Here is a 20,054-nt window from a genome sequence, read left to right on the forward strand (position 1 = left end):
TCACAATCTCTGAAGCATAGCATTTGTTCTAACAGTGACGATATTAATGCACCATGCTACATTACATTGGATAGTATATACATTTGCTCATAATAAGAAGTTTTTGGAAGTTAAAATATCTTTTAATACAACTAATTTTTAAATATATAAGTGCTTGCGTTATCCCTTATCCATTTAGCAACTGTAGAATAGATTGCTTTATATTTAGAATAGTTCTCATCAGAGTCGTAGCTAAGTTGGGGGGCCAGCGGGGCGGTTGCCCCGGGCGCTGATAGCAAGAGGGTGCCGAAGAAGCAAGAAGAAAGGAAAGTATTGGAAATGAAAATAGATTTGTTAAAAATTTTCTTGCTCGCTACGCCCGCAATCCAAATGTTTCAATAACAGTTAGAACAAGTTTTTACTTATTACTTTAAAAAAAAGCTATTATATATGATTTCTTAATGACGATGTGACATACATGCTGCCAAGTAATGACTTACAGTGTAAACAAGAGCGTTTTCAAAATCAGAAACGGTCACTGTCTTACATACGTACGTATTCGGCATTTTGATGATGATGAGTTTGGTTAGTTAATCACGTTTTTCTAACCAATCGTTTTAATCATGACGGTGAGAATAAAGGTATGAAAAATGAAAGGAGTGAAGAGACACACAAGTTGTTGTTTGCGCGGGAATATTAAAAATGAAGGTAAACAAGGAGAATAATAACGTTCTTGAATGTGAAACAGTTGTAGAATAGGATCTTAATTGGTCAGAACTTTACTCCACGAATTTCGTCTTTTTCAAAGACTGATCGCTACCAGTGTTTTTTTTTTTTTTTTATTTCATTGACATGAAATGCTTCCAATGTAAAGAAATTTATTGGGATCATTTCTCCATTAACTACTTATATCGCCAGGATTCTTTTTTGTGCTTACATATCTAGTTGTGAGATATTTTTTATTTATCTACATACATACAAAATACACACACACACATTATATATATGTGTGTTTTAATATTTTTATTAATAAAAGTAACCTTAAATTCAGAATTTTCAGTCATTAAGAAATTAAGTAAGTACTATAATTTTAAACATACACTATGTGATCAAAAGTATCCGGACACCCGGCTGAAAATGACTTAGAAGTTCGTGGCGTCCTCCATCGGTACTGCTGGAATTCAATATGGTGTTGGCCCACCCTTAGCCTTGATAACAGCTTCCACCCTTGCAGGCATACTTTCAATCAGTGCTGGAAGGTTTCTTGGGGAATGGCAGCCCATTCTTCACGGAGTACTGAACTGAGGAGAGGTATCGATGTAGGTTGGTGAGGCCTGGCACAGTCGGCGTTCCAAAACTCCCAAAGGTGTTCTATGGGATACAAGTCAGGACTCTGTGCAGGCCAGTCCATCACAGGGATGTTGTGGTTGTGTAACCACTCCGCCACAGGCCATGCAGTATGAACAGGTGTTCGATCGTGTTGAAAGATGCAATCGCCATCCCCGAATTGCTCTTCAACAGTGGGAAGCAAGAAGGTGCTTAAAACATCAATGTAGGTCTGCGCTGTGAGAGTGTCATGCAAAACAACAAGGGGTGCAAGCCCCCTCCAAGAAAAACACGACCACACAATAACATCATCACCTCCGAATTTTACTGTTGGCACTACACGTGCTGACAGATGACGTTTACCGGGCATTCGCCATACCCACACCCTGCCATCGGATCGCCACGTTGTGTATCGTGATTCGTCATCCCACACAACGTTTTTCCACTGTTCAATCGTCCAATGTTTACGCTCCTTACACCAAGCGAGGTATTTACCTGCGTGATGTGTGGCTTTTGAGCAGCCGCTCGACCATGAAATCCAAGTTTTCTCATCTCACGCCTAACTGTCATAGTACTTGGAGTGGATCCTGATGCAGTTTGGAATTCCTGTGTATGGTCTGTATAGATGTCTGTCTATTACACTTTACGACTCTCTTCAACAGTCGACGGTCTCTGTCAGTCAACAGACGAGGTCGGCCTGTGCGTTTTTGTGCTGTACGTGTCCCTTCACGATTCTACTTCACTATCACATCTGACACAGTGGACCTAGGGATGTTTAGGAGTGTGGAAATTTCGCGTAAAAACTTCTGAAACAAGTGACACCCAATCACCTGACCACGTTAGAAGTCCGTGAGTTCCGCGGAGCGCTCCATTCTCCTTTCTCACGATGTCTAATGACAACTGAGGTCGCTGATAATGAGTACCTGGCAGTAGGTGGCAGCACAATGTACCTAATATGAAAAACGTATGTTTTTGGGTGTCCGGATACTTTTGATCACATAGTGTATGTAGTAGCCAAACTACATTTTGGATTTCAAGTACGAACATTAAACATATTCTTTACCTCCATCGATCAATATTAAGAAATTCGCAAATACTGTCTCTTCAAAGTTTCCGTTACATTTCACAAAATATTTTTGACCGTAAAACGATCAAAATTAAAATCATCTTTATGTGGTCACATACAGAATAAAATTACAAAAGTTTACAATTATTACTGGAAATTGATGCTGTTACCCATTTCGAACATTTTTAAATCACATAGTTTCTAACGTATTAAAATTTCATTTCTTATATATAGTATGAAACGTAAAAAGTTGTAAATTTTTATAACTTTTCTCAAAGTGGATTTGTGTACAGCAAAGCCAATTTGGTAAGTTTAACAAAAAGTCCAAAATAAGCCTCTTGAAAACAGCTTTTATTTGTAAAAGAATAGAGAATGATCACTTTCAGTTGTTGCAATAGTCTGTGCAAGCAGCGTGATAAAAATTCAACGTAGCATAACAAGAACAGCTGTTTCTCTTATTTGTAAATAAATAAATAAAGGCAGGAAGTTTGATAAGGTGAGTGTAGGGGCGCCGAATTCTACTTCGCCCCTGGCGCCGAAATCTCTAGCTACGGCTCTGTTTTTCATCCACCTTCTAAATATTTGTATTGTTTACTAACACTTATCGATTCGACTGTGATATTCCTCATTATTGTAATATATATTATTATACAATATATATAATAATATATTGTATTATTATATATATATATATTATTATATATATATATATATATATATATATATATATATATATATATATATATATATATATATATATATATATATATATATATATATATATATATATATATATATATATAATTTTTCGAACTTTTAATATTCTCCTACACCGGACGCAAATTCTTATTAATTAATACACTGAGAAAAGTCCGTTATCCGGACAGCGGTATATTGTACAATTATACGGAATCATTATGTTTACTACAGAAACCTCCACGGAGTATACGTTATCCATATGCTACAGACTTTCCCCGCTTAGATATTACATCATGCCGTTGCAGGATGTATGACATCTAACAGTCTTCCATATATCACATACGTGTACGTCTGTTACATACGCCAGTTGTATGTTACATAAGTATATCTGTATGTGAGATCCTGACCACCTATATACAGTTCTTTCGTTCGTACAGAAAGTACGTTTATTCGAAACATGTATGCGGAAAGTATGTATAAAATGTACTTTTTTCAGTTATACATTTGCTGTACGTTAAGTCCTAAAACTACATGATTTACACATGTAACCTACGTTTTTAAGTACGCCACATACATTTTTTCTGAGTATATAATTTCACAATACGCCCTATGTCCGCCTCTCATGTTAGTGTATAAGATATAAGAAATTTACAGCATTCAATGTAAGGTCTACTGAAAAGCTTTTGACACAGTAAGCAGACACTTTTGATCGGTGTAAACCAACTTTTAAATTTAAAAATGATTGATTCAAATGACTGGACCAAACCACATATTCAAATTAAATATAACAAATTTGGTGTTTTTTTAAAAAAATAATTTATTTAATTGTAAACAAATTAATTTAAGTTTTTGGCCAATGTAATGACTATTAGTGAATATTCTACGTTTGAACGCATCGTTGGATGATTAACAGTTAATGAAAATATACTGAAACTAATTGTAAATCTGAAGTGAAGTGATTCAAATAAAAGCGTATAGTTCTAATTAAATACAATTAAAATTATTCCTCAACAAAGTCTTAAAATTCACTTAAATTAGGAATATTATTAACAAATGTGCTGTCCATCGGCGATTAGGGGCGTGAAGGTAATTGCTGCCCCCACTTTTTTGCCTTTACACTATAACTTAATTACATGCCCCTTACTATTAGTAGTGTTTTGTCCCCCTTTTTAGTGTTCATACTCAATTGCCGTCACTGGTACTTTCCATTGCAAGCGAATAGATCTGTGTTTTTGCGCAACTATAATTGATTACGGAAAGTAAGATAAATTTAACGCTTGATTAAAATTATTATAGTTATTTAGTATACTAAATATTAAATTTGTCTTTAAAAAAAGGTTTGCACGTGTATGTTATATGGGAACATAAGAAACTGCAAATAATAAAATGTGGAGTTGTTACAACTGATTATAGCTGTTTCATGAATTTGGCATAGCTATGATATTTGGCATATCACGAAGTTTTACCACAATATAGACCTTAATTTATTTAATTTTGTACTTTGTCAAATTCGGTCCAAACATTAGCTATTCACAACACTCTATTCTCCAATTCAACTCAGATTAGTTTTTTTTCAAACAAAGTTAAACTATTCTGAACGACTGGTTTGTTTAAATTTCACTACATGTTGGTACAAACATCCAACTGCTTATTAAAATTAACTGAGCTACCCAATCTTAGTTCAGATTTCTTTTTCAAATGAAGTTTAAACTGTTAACTCATTAAAGACACTTTGAACCAAATCCATTCGTTCGTTTAAATTTATTATTATTATTATTATTATTATTATTATTATTATTATTATTATTATTATTATTATTATTATTATTATTATTATTATTATTATTATTATTACATTTGTTTCACAACTTATGAACCAATGATTTGAATCAATCTATGTCGGAAGAGTTTCCATTTACTGGTTCAGAAAATAAACAGATTTGTTTTATTTTAAATTTTCATTTTTCTCAGTGTAAAGATCCGTCGAATTGTATGTTTTTAATACCGGTACTCATAGTTCTTGTATTCATTGAATAAGACATATTTCACTGTAAGAAAGCGTAGTTATAAGGAATTAAGCAGAAAGTAAAAAGAAAAATGTAAACAAACTTGTATGTTATACGAAACTGAAAACAATTAAATATCAATTAATTTCGAAGCTCTAGTAGTAAAAATGACACTATTAAGTAAGAAGTTGTGTCAATTATTATATAAATTCTCCTGACACTGATGGACATGCTACTTACAAACATAATAAAACGATTAAGTTGAGTTGATTTTGAATTTAACGTCCCTTTCAACAGCGGGGCTATATGAGACGATACTTACTGATTAACATGGAATCCGCACCACATGAGCTCCCACCGGGAAGCGAACCTGGATCTCCCACGCCAAAGACACGCACGCTAACCGTTTAGCCACAGAGGAGCTCAGTAAAATGATTGAGTTGTTCGTGAAAGAAATGATTTAAGTGTCAGATATTCATTGTTATTTAATATTTTGTGGTAATAGACCTTAAGTTAGCGTTTATCTGGGAAGAATTGATAGTAACCACACCACAAAAGTTGAGAAATGCTTTAATGGCATACTACAAGTTAACATGAACTATTATGAGTGTAATCCTGTTTCCTGCAAATGGGTGTAATTTCAATTTTGGTGTTAGGTATATTCTGTTTTGAGTCTACTTAAGCTTTTCAAATAAGTGTTGGTATAGTCCCCATCATGACGAGATATAATAAAATGTTGAAAAATATTCAACATAGCTGGTACCCTGGATTGAACTAGAACTTTTAGGCTGAAAAGCAAGCACACTAAAGCGAGCAGTACAATGATTGTGCTATTTAGACTTAGTATGTCAGCATTAATGGTGAAATAGGATTATTAGGTATATTAAATTTAAATATATGTACAGTCTGAGGTTTGAAATAATTCACAAAGAAAGAAACATTAGGCCATGTATTGCGGTTTCACACATTTTCTTTTTCACGAGCAATGTTAAGATCACGGGGAAAAAATAGTGACTTTATGAACCTACAGTATTTTGTTACAAGTTCTTGTAAAATTGAGAAGATACTTAAAATAACAAGCAGCAGGTGGTCGAAATAGCAAAAAAATTTCACCGAATTTCGATAGTCAAACGCAATTTTTTGCTGTTTTATCAGGCAGATATCGAGATAATACAGTATCTTGTTGAAGGTCAGGATTATTACTTTTTATTCTTAAATATACCTAGTAAGTACCTGTAGCCTCTATGCTGGTAGTGATTTCTTTCAAAAATATTGTACGGGTAGCGTGGGACAAAACAAAATATCAGAAAGCTGAATTTGAACATTGTTTGGTGAAGGAGTGTTCTTCATAAGAGTGAAATGTAATTTATCTTTGCTACTGGAGACATTTTTATTCATATTCGACCGGAGAGAACCAAGTGAACGAGAAAGTATGTCTGGAAGTAACATTTTATGTTGGTTGCCAGGGACGTACGCAGGGGATGGGTCCTGGGGGTTCGGACCCCCCCAAAATTACGACTTTTGTGTAAATTTAGCCTAATTTTAGGAATTTTAATATAAAACACCCTCAAATTGAGTTTGGACCGCTCCCGAAATAAATTCCTGCGTACTCTACTGTTGGTTGCCCTAACTTTCTTTCCCTTCTCTTGCTTTCTCTCTCTTTTCTAAATAGCATGACATTTTTAGTTTGGCGGGAATTGGTCACATGCTATTAAAAGTCATGTTATACTTCTTTTTTTAATATCAGAATATGAGCAACTCTAAAGGTGTGACTTCATTTTTATAACCATCTTGACCTCTGTGTGTGTGTGGGGGGGGGGGACTAATTGTCAAATATTAAATTTAATGTTAAATTCGTAGTCGAAAGACATTATGTTCGATTGGATTGGGTTTGAATTTAGCGACCTCTCAGACAGCGAGGCTATATGAGAAGTGAGATCCAAACTGCGTGAGCTTCTGTCGAGAATCGAACAGGATGTCCTGCGCCGGAGAAGCTTACGCTGACCATATAGCCAGGGAGGAGCTCTCATCATTTGCGAATTCTAATTAGAAAGTATTGGATTTAAATACCTTTTCCTCTATGTACTGAAAATTAATTATGAATTTTAATTAGGAAATAATGTCTCGTTTTGTGCAATAGAAAATATTAATTTAGCCGAAATCATGTATTGTATAGAAAGACTGAAACTAGATTGGAATGAAGATTTCTGGTGAGTCTACCAGCAAACCTCAGCAACGATTCGCGAGGACAACTCAAGAACAGGTTTTCTCTTCTGAAAACAATAAGACCAGACCAGGGAGAAGGCCGTGGAAAGGGCAAGAGACCACCTGCTGCTCGAAAACCCTTTCATCTGAGCCGTTTTTACGCGCCGTATTTACGCTCGAAGTTAAAAGCAGCCAGACTTTTCAAGCGTATAAAAATTCGGTACGTAAACGTACGCCAGGTCCCATACACTAACGTATTGACAGCTGCTAACAAGACTAGCGCATGAAATTTTATGGCTACGACTGAAAAATACGTCAGTGTATGGCCGGTGTTACACCAGCCATACACTGACGTATTTTTCAGTCGTAGCCATAAAATTTCATGCGCTAGTCTTGTTAGCAGCTGTCAATACGTTAGTGTATGGGACCTGGCGTACGTTTACGTACCGAATTTTGATACCAGCCATACACTAACGTATTTTTCAGCCGTAGCCATAAAATTTCTTGCGCTAGTCTTGTTAGCAGCTGTCAATACGTTAGTGTATGGGACCTGGCGTACGTTTACGTACCGAATTTTCATACGCTGGAAAAGTCTGGGCGCTTTTAACTTCGAGCGTAAATACGGCGCGTAAAAACGGCTCAGATGAAAGGGTTTTCGAGCAGCAGGTGGTCTCTTGCCCTTTCCACGGCCTTCTCCCCGGTCTGGTCTTATAGTTTTCAGAACAGAAAACCTGTTCTTGTGTTGTCCTCGCGAATCGTTGCTGAGGTTTGCTGGTAGACTCACCAGAAATCATCATTCCAATCTAATTTCAGTCTTTCCATACAATATACGATTTCTGCTAAACTAATATTTCCTATTGCACAAAACGAGACACTATTTCCAAATTAAAATTCATAATTAATTTTGAGTGCACAGAGAAAAAGGTATTTAAATCCAATACTTCCTAATCTGAATTCGCAAATTATGAGAGCTCCTCCGTGGCTATATAGTCAGCGTACGCGTCCTCTGTGCGGGTCGCCCTGTTCGATTCTAGGCGGGAGCTCATGCAGTTCGGGTTCTACTTCCCATATAGGCTCGCTGAACTTATCGAACCTGATGTCTTTCGACTAGGAATTTAAGATTTAATTTAATATTTGGACATTATTATTATTATTATTATTATTATTATTATTATTATTATTATTATTATTATTATTATTATTATTATTATTATTATTATTTTACACAGGTAAAGGCGCATATAAAGATGAAGTCACACCTTCAGAGTTACCCATGTTGTGATACTGAAATGAAATCTTTGAGTTTAACTTCCCACGATTATGCCATTTAGACTAAAGAATACAATAATTAAGGCAAGTGAATGATGACGAGAGAATTGGTGGAATGAAATTTGGGAGGAAACGAGAGTACTCTGCGAAAACCAACGGACATGATGTTGCACACACAAACTTATTTGCACGGGAATTGAACCAGGGACCCCACGCACAAGAGATAAGTGCTTTAGCACTGAGCCGCTGTGGCCCTCAGTGGTTAACACCGGGCGACGGTAATTTTGTCACCGGAAAATTCGTCACGGTAATTTCGTCACCGGTAATTTTGTCACCAAAATATTACCATATAGGTAATTTCGTCACCGAAAATAATGTCACGATAATTTCATCACCAGTGTCTTTTAGAACATAATACAAGTACAGTGAATGAACTCGAAAAAGTTTTTGAAATTGTTTTCTTTAATCTTCAACTGCCAAAACTGTGCAGCATAATCAAAATATATTATTTTTATTAAATAAAGAGTTACATATTTTAGATATTGTATTTGAGACAAGAGATAAAAGTTTCCAGTAATTCTATCACAGAAATATTGTCATATAGGAAATTTTGTCACGGTTATTTCTTCACCTTTGTTGAATTAAATAGGGACAAAGCAAACGATCAAACAGATTACGTTATTTTAATAAAACTTAGAAAACAATTCAGTTGGTGTTGAACTCTGCAAAATTGAAGTTTCTGGTACTCGACGCAAGAACAAGCACCAGTAGGAGAAAATAAGGTCTGCTTGAGCAAATGTTAAAAGCACAGGCAACATGGGGCACTAATGGGTTCATTATTCACTATTTACAAATATTAAATTTCGCGAATATAAAAATTTCAGAACAGAAAATAATAAACAAATATGGGAAAATACGCCAATCTGTTAATTTTCCCGCAGAATAGACGAAAATTTTCTTCGTTCTAGTACCGTTCTCTGAGTTCAAACTCTTGGACCTTCCAAGTTAACAGAGTCATTTGAAAAGAGTGGCCTTTTTAAAGAGCTATTAAAAGAATTATATTATATTTGAACTCTGAGTAAACATTGGCAAATTGTTATTGGATATATGTGGAGACCAAATTTCTATAAAGGAAGAAAAACGTATAAATATTTCTGGATGTTTCCTTTAAATATAGCCTTATCAACCTATTAAAAAGTGAAACATGGATTGTGAACGCAACTTTTCAATGGCTCAAAAAAAAAAAAAAAAAAAAAATGTTTGAGGTGAGACTTTCTTTACTAGGTATACGCCCTAATGTAGACCAAGACACAAAATTCATATGAAGAACTGTTTCGTGTGGTGGTGCATCAGTGCAGTGAATTTAGTGAATATCCGGACCTGTAACTATGCTAATGGATTTTATTATAGTGTAAATGCAACTTTTGGAGATTCAACTCGTTTATAGCGTTACTTTTTTCACCTGACTCAGTCAACATGGAGGAAGGTCCAAGAGCTTGGACTCTTAGAACGGTACAAGAGCAATTAAAATTTTCGTTTATTTTGCGAGAAAATAAACAGATTTGCATTTCTTCCAATAGCAGATGTGCATCGATTAATACAAGTGACTTCGGAGGAAGAGCTGGAACTTCTGGACTGTTTTGATAGCACTTACGTGTCAAACACGTATCGCCGTGTTAAAGCTCGGTCTGGGAATTTTGTTTGCGTAATGTGCCCCGTCTATATCCCCCAGACAATTGGAATGTTCACCAATCTACCTTTAACAGCAATTCTAGGATAAATAATATTTATGAATTGTGGAACTAGAAGTTTCATCATCTAGTAGGAATGTCCCACGCAACTATTTGGAAGCTTATTCATGAAATTCAACAAGTTGAAGCAACGGTTTCAGCTGTCCTTCATCAAGATGCTGTGGGGCAACCACCCAAACAGCAAACTAGAAGAGTGTTTCAGATTTTTCAGAAACGGCTCTAATCTTTGTGCTTAACGTATAACACTGGAACTAAATGTTTGAAAAAAAATTGCTTGTTGTTTCCTATCATGTTATGAATAGTAGAAAATGAACATGTAAACCATTTATTGCATTACTACAAGTTATATTTTGTTTGCTAATTTTCTGTTCTGAAATTTTAATATTGCCAAAACTTAATTTTTGTAAATAGTGACATATAAATCCATTACTGGCCCATTTTGCCTGTGCTTTTAACATTTGCTTGTGTTATTTTGTTGCTGTTTGTTCTTGCTTCGAGGATCCGAAACTTTGATTTTCCAGAGTCGAACACCAACTAAATTGTTTTCCAACTTTGATTAAGATAAGGTCAGCTGTTTCGGTCGTTTACTTTGTCTCTACTTAGTTCAACAAAGGTGAAAAAATGACCATGACAAAATTTCCTGCATGCTAATATTTTGGTGACAAAGTTACAAGTAACGAAATTACTATGTCGAAATTTCCGGTGAGCGAAATAACCTACATGCTAATATTTTGGTGACAAAATCACCGGTGATGAAATTATCTAAATCCGCTAACACCTAACCTTTCAATAAATAAATATTTAAATTATTTTTAACAACTTGATAAAAACTAAATGGCAAGATAAACTTTAAAATAAAAAAAAGGTAGGTGGAAGCAACGGGGAGGATTCCTTCAACTTACAAAAGCCGAGGCAACAAGGATCAATCTATTTATAAAGAATGGGGCTGGAGGTAGTTGTATAAGTCTTGTTTTCTCTTTCTGGTCTATTTTTGAGCTGTGGATAAGGTAGTAAAAATTGGTATTCCGTGAGGGGATAATTTATTCTATTTGTTACTACTATGGGGGCGCGGTGGCTCAGTGGTAGAGCGTTCACCTCTGGTGCTTGGGGTCCCGGGTTCGATCCCAGCCTCCGCCAAGTGAACTTTGTGGTGGACAAACACCGTGCTCGTGGGTTTTCTCGGGGTTCTCCCGTTTCCTCCCACTTTCTTCATTCCACCATTTCACTCATCTCTCATAATCACCGTCTCCTTTAGCCTAACCGGCATAAGCGTGGGACGTAAAACTTAAAGATTTCATTTCATTTTTTGTTATTACTATATTCTTCGTTAATATTGTAAGAAAGAAAAAAAACGAAAGCTGCAACCATTAATAAATCATATTTTCTTTAAATTGAATTTATCATTCAGTAACCCACTTTTTAACGACCAAAGTCAACAGTCTAAAACATTGTATAACAAAAAAATTAATCAATTATTCAACTATCGGAACACTCCTTTACTCCCTTATTTTTTGTAAACTGCAGTTCCAAACAATAGTTTTATTTCGGAAGGTAAGAGGAAATCACACATCAAGCTCGTTCAGATTGTATTAAATCATCATTGTGTCTGTTTAGAAATTTAAATGTTTCCAATCTACATCGTAAAAAATTGAAAATGAAATGAAATGAAATTTTTAAGTTTTACGTCCCACGGTTATGCCGGTTAGGTTAAAGGAGACGGTGATAATGAGTAATGAATGAAATGGTGGAATGAAGAAAGTGGGAGGAAACGGGAGAACCCCGAGAAAACCCACGCACACGGTATTTGTCCACCACAAAGTTCACTTGGAGGGGGCTGTGATCGAACCCAGGAACCCAAGCACCAGAGGTGAACGCTCTACCACTGAGCCACCGCGGCCCTTCGTAAAAAATTCAATATAACTTTTTCCCTGTCCTGTGTCCTCCTCCTCCGAAGTATGATTTATATAAATATTTAGTGATCTCAGATCACTAAGTACAATGATCTAAGATTGTACCAAAAATAGGCCAAATGGATTGAGTTGCTTGGACGTAATATAGATAAATGTGAATTTTTAATCCTCTTCGGCGTGGCTCCCAGTCTGTCATAGGCGCCCGAAGGGGAGGGCAGGATGGTTCACGAAAATGTATACTTAATATAGCAAACCATGTATATTAAATACGAGACATAATATAACAACCATGGAGATGGGTCCCGCTCTAGAAAATTTTCTTCGGGCGCCCCTGCAGTCTGTTTATTTCATATTGTGACGCACCACTTTGACAAAGCTTTGCTGCAACAGTGTATTTCAGATCATGTTTAATGGAAATAGTATATTGAGAACAACGTGCTCTCTACTATGAGCAGTGAAAAAAAAAAAAAAAAAAAACACCCTTGCAATTGTTTGACATGCTGTTGTGTGTATAATATGTTCGTATAGTTATCTACAAAACTTGTCGGTGTGATTCATCCAGCTGATTATTTATTAGTGTAATTATCAGTAATCATTAGTATATTATTTATTGCATTATCTATCTATTAACATGCTACAATACCAACTAAAATCCATTTCCTGGTCCAAATCTTTCTGTTTCTTCTATGCTTTCTTTTTATTCTTTTACTTTACAACACAATGTTTATAGCACCTGCACTTAAAACCATGGCCTCAGACAGATCCATCTTGGTCAAGCAACTTGAGTAAACTGGAAAACTACCATGTGCTCAAACAACAGGCAAGAGGAAGAGCGAAAAATGTCCGCTTCTTTTTCTTCTTCTTTTACGCGCCTATTTTTACGCTAGGTGTATGGGCCAACTTACGGACCGAAATTTACGACATCATTTTACGGACCGAAAATGCGCGCTGAAAATACGCTAGTGTATGTTGGCCTTGACAAGTCTGGCTGCTTTTAACTTCGAGCGTAAATACGGCGCGTAAAAGCGGCTCAGATGAAAGGGTTTTCGAGCAGCAGGTGGTCTCTCGCCCTTTTCACGGCCTTCTCCCTGGTCTGGTCTTATTGTTTTCAGAAGAGAAAACCCGTTCTTGAGTTGTCCTCGCGAATCGTTGCTGAGGTTTGCTGGTAGACTCACCAGAAATCTTCATTCCAATCGAGTTTCAGTCTTTCTATACAATACATGATTTCGGCTAAATTAATATTTTCTATTGCACAAAACGGGACATTATTTCCTAATTAAAATTCATAATTAATTTTCAGTACATAGAGGAAAAGGTATTTAAATCCAATACTTTCTAATTAGAATTCGCAAATGATGAGAGCTCCTCCGTGGTTATATGGTCAGCGTAAGCTTCTCCGGCGCAGGACATCCTGTTCGATTCTCGGCAGAAGCTCACGCAGTTTGGATCTCCCTTCTCATATAGCCTCGCTGTCTGAGAGGTCGCTAAATTCAAACCCAATCCAATCGAACATGATGTCGGATTCCACGTTAATCAGTAGGTCTCGTCTCATATAGCCTCGCTGCTGAAAGGGACGTTAAATTCAAAATCAACTCAATCGTTTTATTATGTTCATAAGTAGCATGTCCATCAGTGTCAGGAGAATTTATATAATAATTGACACAACTTCTTACTTAATAGTGTTATTTTAGTGTCATTTTTACTACTAGAGCTTCGAAATTAATTGATATTTAATTGCTTTCAGTTTCATATAACATACAAGTTTGTTTACATTTTTCTTTTTACTTTCTGCTTAATTCCTTATAACTACGCTTTCATACAGTGAAATATGCCTTATGTAATGAATACAAGAACTATGAGTATTAAAAACATACAATTCGACGAATCTTTACACTGAGAAAAATGAAAATTTAAAATAAAACAAATCTGTTTATTTTCTGAACCAGTAAATGGAAACTCTTCCGACATAGATTGCTTCAAATCATTGGTTCCTAAGTTGTGAAACAAATGTAATTAATAATAATAATAATAATAATAATAATAATAATAATAATAATAATAATAATAATAATAATAATAATAATAATAATAATAATAATAATAATAAAGTTAAACGAACAAATGGATTTGGTTCAAAGTGTCTTTAATGAGTTAACAGTTTAAACTTCATTTGAAAAAGAAATCTGAACTAAGATTGGGTAGCTCAGTTAATTTTAATAAGCAGTTGGATGTTTGTACCAACATGTAGTGAAATTTAAACAAACCAGTCGTTCAAAATAGTTTAACTTTGAAAATAACCTAATCTGGGTTGAATTTTAGAATAGAGTGTTGTGAATAGCTAATGTTTGGACCGAATTTGACTAAGTTCGAAATTAAATAAATTAAGGTCTATATTGTGGTAAAGCTTCGTGATAATATGCCAAATATCATAGCTACGCCAAATTCATGAAACAGCTATAATCATTTGTAACAACTCCACATTTTATTATTTGCAGTTTCTTATGTTCCCATATAACATACACGTGCAAACCTTTTTTTTTTAAAGACAAATTTAATATTTAGTATACTAAATAACTATAATAATTTTAATCAAGCGTTAAATTTATCTTACTTTCCGTAATCAATTGTAGTTGCGCAAAAACACAGATCTATTCGCTTGCAATGGAAAGTACTAGTGACGGCAATTGGGTCTGAACACTAGAAAGGGGGACAAAACACTACTAATAGTAAGGGGGCATGTAATTAGGTTATAGTTTAAAGCCAAAAAAGTGGGGGCAGCAATTACTTCCACGCCCCTAATCGCCGATGGACAGCACATTTGTTAATAATATTCCTAATTTAAGTGAATTTTAAGAAATTGTTGAGGAATAATTTTAGTAGTATTTAATTAGATCTATACGCTTTTATTTGAATCACTTCACTTCAGATTTACAATTAGTTTCATTATATTTTCATTAACTGTTAATCATCCAACAATGCGTTCAAACGTAGAATATTCACTAATAGTCATTACATTGGCCAACTTAAATTAATTTGTTTACAATCAACTAAATTATTTAAAAAAAACACCAAATTTGTTATATTTAATTTGTACATGTGGTTTGGTCCAGTCATTTGAATAAATCATTTTTTAATTTAAAAGTTGGTTTACATCGATCAAAAGTGTCTGCTTACTGTGTCAAAAGCTTTTCAGTAGACCTTACATTGAATGCTGTAAATTTCTTATATCTTATACACTAACATGAGAGGCGGACATAGGGCGTATTGTGAAATTATATACTCAGAAAAAATGTATGTGGCGTACTTAAAAACGTAGGTTACATGTGTAAATCATGTAGTTTTAGGACTTAACGTACAACAAATGTATAACTGAAAAAAGTACATTTTATACATACTTTCCGCATACATGTTTCGAATAAACGTACTTTCTGTACGAACGAAAGAACTGTATATAGGTGGTCAGGATCTCACATACAGATATACTTATGTAACATACAACTGGCGTATGTAACAGACGTATACATATGTGATATATGGAAGAGTGTTAGATGTCATACATCCTGCAACGGCATGATGTAACATCTAAGCGGGGAAAGTTTGTAGCATATGGATAACGTATACTCCGTGCAGGTTTCTGTAGTAAACATAATGATTCCGTATAATTGTACAATATACCGCTGTCCGGATAACGGACTTTTCTCAGTGTATTAATTAATAAGAATTTGCGTCCAGTGAAGGAGAATATTAAAAGTTCGAAAAATTATATATATATATATATATTACAATAATGAGGAATATCACAGTCGAATCGATAAGTGTTAGTAACAATACAAATGTTTAGAAGGTGGATGAAAAACAGAGCCGTAGCTAGAGATTTCGGCGCCAGGGGCGAAGTAGAATTCGGCGCCCCTACACTCACCTTATCAAGCTTCCTTTATTTATTTATTTATTTATTTATTTATTTATTTACAAATAAGAGAAACAGCTGTTCTTGTTATGCTACGTTGAATTTTTATCATGCTGCTTGCACAGACTATTGCAACAATCGAAAGTGATCATTCTCTATTCTTTTACAAATAAAAGCTGTTTTCAAGAGGCTTATTTTGGACTTTTTGTTAAACTTACAAAACTGCCTTTGCTGTACACAAATCCACTTTAGAAAAGATAAAAATTTACAACTTTTTACGTTTCATACTATATATAAGAAATGAAATTTTAATACGTTAGAAACTATGTGATTTAAAAATGTTCGAAATGGGTAACAGCATCAATTTCCAGTGATAATTGTAAACTTTTGTAATTTTATTCTGTATGTGAACACACAAAGAAGATTTTAATTTTGATCGGTTTACGGTCAAAAATATTTTGTGAAATGTAACGGAAACTCTGAAGAGACAGTATTTGCGAATTTCTTAATATTGATCGATGGAGGTAAAGAATATGTTTAATGTTCGTACTTGAAATCCAAAATGTAGTTTGGCTACTACATACACTATGTGATCAAAAGTATCCGGACACCCAAAAAACATACGTTTTTCATATTAGGTACATTGTGCTGCCACCTACTGCCAGGTACTCATTATCAGCAACCTCAGTAGTCATTAGACATCGTGAGAAAGGAGAATGGAGTGCTCCGCGGAACTCACGGACTTCGAACGTGGTCAGGTGATTGGGTGTCACTTGTGTCAGAAGTCTGTACGCGAGATTTCCACACTCCTAAACATCCCTAGGTCCACTGTGTCTGATGTGATAGTGAAGTAGAAACATGAAGGGACACGTACAGCACAAAAGCGTACAGGCCGACCTCGTCTGTTGACTGACAGAGACCGTCGACTGTTGAAGAGAATCGTAAAGTGTAATAGACAGATATCTATCCAGACCATCACACAGGAATTCTAAACTGCATCAGGATCCACTCCAAGTACTATGACAGTTAGGCGTGAGGTGAGAAAACTTGGATTTCATGGTCGAGTGGCTGCTCATAAGCCACACATCACGCAGGTAAATACCTCGCTTGGTGTAAGAAGCGTAAACATTGGACGATTGAACAGTGGAAAAACGTTGTGTGGAGTGACGAATCGCGGTACAAATGTGGCCATCCGATGGCAGGGTGTGGGTATGGCGAATGCCCGGTAAACGTCATCTGTCAGCACGTGTAGTGCCAACAGTAAATTCGGAGGTGATGATGTTATTGTGTGGTCGTGTTTTTCTTGGAGGGGGCTTGCACCCCTTGTTGTTTTGCGTGGCACTCTCACAGCGCAGACTTACATTGATGTTTTAAGCACCTTCTTTCATCCCACTGTTGAAGAGCAATTCGGGGATGGCGATTGCATCTTTCAACACGATCGAGCACCTGTTCATACTACATGGCCTGTGGCGGAGTGGTTATACGAGCACAACATCCCTGTGATGGACTGGCCTGCACAGAGTTCTGACTTGAATCCTATAGAACATCTTTGGGATGTTTTGGAACGCCGACTGTGCCAGGCCCCACCAACCTACATCGATACCTCTCCTCAGTTCAGTACTTCGTGAAGAATGGGCTGCCATTCCCCAACAAACCTTCCAGCACTGATTGAAAGTATGCTTGCAAGGGTGTAAGCCAGCGTTTCCCAACCAGTGTGCCGCGGCACACTGGTGTGCCGCGAATGGGCCGCTGGTGTGCCACGAGGAAATCGAAACAAATTATTAATTCTGTAGGAACCAAATTGCAAGTCATTATGGAAAATGTATATTTGTATTTCACATTACTAGGAACCTCTATTATAAATCTACAACTTTAAGTTTTATAATGTGTTACTTTTCTGCACATTTTTAATGCTGAAAAACGTATTTATCATTGTCATGACCATTATTGCTTCTTTATTGTTGCAGACTATTTCGTAACTTGAAATTTTAACATATCATTCAATAAATTCAACAAAGCAAACATGTATACAAATTACCTATATTTGTATTTTAAAAGTATAGGAGATTTGTTTATTTGTTCGTTATTTAGTGATCTTTCCTTTTAGTTAAAGGTTAGCTTCAGTTTTCGAAAGAGAAAGTGGATTTTTAAAAACCTGAATCCTATATTTCATTGTTTTCTATTTTAAAATTAGAATGAAAAATAAGCATGATTTACCACGGGGGAAAATCAATAATCGAGCTTTCTTCTATGTAAGAAGGAGATCAGTAATCACATAAAAATACCAAGGTATTTTATATTTACAAATAATAATAGTAATTATATATATACCGTAAATACGCGCGTAATTTTCGCCCTCGCATAATTTTCGCATCCCAATTTTGAAGGGCATCTTCTGTATATTTTATTTTCCTGCCAACAATGGCTTTGCTGCATTGTCAATTGTTCATTAGGTACCGTAATTTGCGCAAGCGGAAACTTTTTGTGAAACCATTTCTCCAGGAATCAATTACGGAGCTAATGAACAATTAGCCACGCAGCAAAGCCATTGTTGTAAGGTAAGAAACCAAACGACTTCTTAATCAATTTTTTAATGTTATTTTTCTACAAATTTAGAATTAGTTGTTTGTTGTCAATTCTTGCTACAAAGAAAATGTGTACCGGTATTTTCGTGTTATTTTGACTGGGGAAAAAAATAGATGATGTTCACTGATGTGGCTAATTTTTTTCCCCGCATAATTTACGCACCCTTGTTTCAAAACAACTTTTTTCGTCTAAAAAAGTGCGAAAATTACGCGAGTAAATACGGTATATATATAATATGGGTGTGCCGCGAGAATTCAAGTTACACCTGTAGTATGCCGCAAGTAGAAAAAGGTGTGGAAACGCTGGTGTAAGCTGTTATCAAGGCTAAGGGTGGGCCAACACCATATTGAATTCCAGCAGTACCGATGGAGGACGCCACGAACTTCTTAGTCATTTTCAGCCGGGTGTCCGGATACTTTTGATCACATAGTGTATGTTTAAAATTATAGTACTTACTTAATTTCTTAATGACTGAAAATTCTGAATTTAAGGTTACTTTTATTAATAGAAATATTAAAATACACACACACACACACACACACACATATATATATATATATATATATATATATAATGTGTGTGTTCCCGGCGGGAGCTCATGTGGTTCGGATTCCACGTTAATCAGTAGGTCCACGTCTCATATAGCCCCTCGCTGCTGAACGGGACGCTAAACAAAAAAATCAAATCGCACATCATAATGTGTGTGTGTATTTTGTATGTATGTAGATAAATAAAAAATATCACACAACTAGATACGTAAGCACAAAAAATAATCCTGGCGATACAAGTAGTTAATGGAGAAATGATCTCTACAAATTTCTTTAAATTGGAAGCATTTCATATGTCAATGAAATATATATATATATATATATATATATATATATATATATATATATATATATATATATATATATATATATATATATATATATATATATATATATATATACACTGGTAGCGATCAGTCTTTGAAAAAGACGAAATTCGTGGAGTAAAGTTCAGACCCATTAAGCCCCTATTCTACAACTGTTTCAAATTCAATAACGTTATTATTCTCCTTGTTTATTCCCGCGCAAACAACAACTTGTGTGTCTCTTCACTCCTTTCATTTTACATACCTTTATTCTCACCGTCATGATTAAAACGATTGGGTAGAAAAACATGATTAACTAACCAAACTCATCATCATCAAAATGCCAAATAGGTACGTATTTAAGACTGTGCCCGTTTCTGATTTTGAAAACGCTCTTGTATACACTGTAAGTCATTACTTGGCAGCATGTATGTCACATCGTCATTAAGAAATCATATATAATAGCTTTTTTTAAAAGTAATAAGTAAAAACTTGTT

The 20,054-nt window shown here is 35.2% G+C and overlaps 1 protein-coding gene across 3 annotated transcripts in view; it reads left to right on the top strand.

The window, feature by feature from the left end:
* The window catches only part of Hexo1 (beta-hexosaminidase 1), a 93,959-nt gene that overhangs the window by 35,798 nt on the left and 38,107 nt on the right, over nt 1-20,054 (top strand). The gene's annotated exons all lie outside the window — the stretch shown is intronic.

The sequence above is a fragment of the Thermobia domestica genome, chromosome 18, assembly GCF_964235325.1.
Source record: "Thermobia domestica chromosome 18, izTheDome1.hap1.1, whole genome shotgun sequence".
In the NCBI taxonomy this organism is placed as follows: domain Eukaryota; kingdom Metazoa; phylum Arthropoda; class Insecta; order Zygentoma; family Lepismatidae; genus Thermobia; species Thermobia domestica.